The sequence below is a fragment of the Brienomyrus brachyistius genome, chromosome 15 (genome assembly GCF_023856365.1).
Source record: "Brienomyrus brachyistius isolate T26 chromosome 15, BBRACH_0.4, whole genome shotgun sequence".
NCBI classification, from domain to species: domain Eukaryota; kingdom Metazoa; phylum Chordata; class Actinopteri; order Osteoglossiformes; family Mormyridae; genus Brienomyrus; species Brienomyrus brachyistius.
In genome coordinates this window covers 23,683,710-23,685,533 of record NC_064547.1, presented here as the reverse complement: position 1 = coordinate 23,685,533, position 1,824 = coordinate 23,683,710, and the positions used below count along the sequence as shown (strand labels likewise).

The following is a 1,824-nucleotide window of genomic DNA, read 5'->3' as shown; positions in this document are numbered from 1 at the left end:
GCAGTGTCCTCCTTATTTTACGTGATACCCACCATGACACTCTGCACCTGTACTCAGCACAGTGATAATAAAGTTTAATCTAATTTAATATAATTGTAGTAATTCCAATTCATATACTGTAATAACAAATACACTATATTGCCAAAAGTATTGGGACACCCCACTAAGTATTGGGCACCTAGGCATGCAGACTGTTTCTACCAACATTTGCGAATGAATGGGTCACTCTCAGGAGCTCCGTGAATTCAAGCATGGTACTGTGATAGGATGCTACCTGTGCAATAAGTCCATTTGTGAAATTTCTTTGTTACTAAATGTGGCCCTCTCCACCCGCAGGGATCACTGCCCCCTTTATCGCTTCCAACTACGCCACCCACTCTTGATTGAGAAGGAAATTTGTACCCCTTAACTGGCCCCTACCATAAGGAACCACCCTGCACTGGTAGTGTTCAAAGTAAATGAACCGTGGTAGGCTGACGTGCAAAAGCGATGTACATGTACTTTACAGGATTGTCACAGGAACAATGAAACAATTAAAAAGCTGGGTCCATATCCTTGCACACACTAAGATTGTCATATTAGAAACACTCTCCGGCCCATAAAAATACACATACTGTAGCGGCAGGCAGCTCTGCCTTACGACATACAGGGTGGGATCCCAATCCTCAGCGTTGCCACGTACTCCACTACAGATTCAAACCTGGGTTAATCCACACCAAAACCTCCCCATTATAATCAACACAGCAATCACACTCGTGCAATATCGCATGGAAAAGCACTCTCGATCCTGAAATTACCATAGCGCAAATAGTTACTCGCAAAGTACACGTGGTCACCATACAGGCTGAGGATAGGATCCCCCCCCCACCGACTGCCGCAACGGGAAGATATTACGGTGCAGCCGCTATAGCCACCTTTGGGCAAGGCAGTAAGTCACAGGTATGGAAAAGCAAACAATGTAACACATAGCCTTATCATGATCATGGGGAAAACTGTGGCTGTACTGTAGGGAAATCAACCAAAAGTTCGTCGTCGTAGAAGCCAAGCTCATTGTAGTCCCCCACTCTACTGGAGATCCACCCAGACACGCAATGGCGACGTTGGCCTTCGCCGTACAGCAACGACACCTAGATTGGGAGAATAGCAATAGCTTTTCTGGCACACTAAACAAATGCACCATCATCACGTCCCGCTCCCCTTCTGTAAACCTCCATCCAAATAGGACCGCGAGCAAGATTACCTACCAGAATTAACTCAGCGTCGATCACACACACCAGCCGCACACTAACCCCGGATCCACACAGACCTAAAATTCACAATACACACCACACATAAGGTCACAATAATTCCACAGTAACCAAAGCAGTATTGAACGATTCAAACCTGCCGCAGCTTCAATCCTTCCGACTGCTTCTGCTTGCAGCTGATTCGAAACACCTTTACCCAACCGGAATTACCATCATATATACTCTCCTCGATTACTCCTGGGTCCTAAAGTCCCACCATTTACATAAATATTCCACAGTCAACTGTTAGTGGTATTATAACAAAATGGAGGCAATTGGGAACGACAGCAACTCAGCCACAAAGTGGTAATCCACGTAAAATCACAGAGTGGGGACCTCACATGCTGAGGAGCACAGTGTGCAGAAGCCAACTGTCTGCAGAGTCAATAACTACAGACCTCAAAATTTCATGAGGCCTTCAGATTAGCTAATGAACAGTGTGTAGAGAACTTTATCGAATGGGTTTGCATGGCTGAGCAGTTGCATTGAAGCCTTACATCACCAAGCACAACGCAAAGCGTCAGATACAGTGCTGTAA

General features: G+C 45.6%; 1 long non-coding RNA gene across 1 annotated transcript; it reads right to left on the bottom strand.

Annotated features, from left to right (window-relative positions):
• Positions 1 to 655: 655 nt before the first annotated feature.
• On the bottom strand, positions 656 to 1,428 carry LOC125709121 (uncharacterized). Its single transcript, XR_007382615.1, has 3 exons — positions 1,384 to 1,428; positions 1,245 to 1,306; positions 656 to 1,127 (listed from the first exon to the last, which is right to left on the bottom strand). It is a non-coding gene; the product is annotated as an uncharacterized LOC125709121 (long non-coding RNA).
• Positions 1,429 to 1,824: the final 396 nt, after the last annotated feature.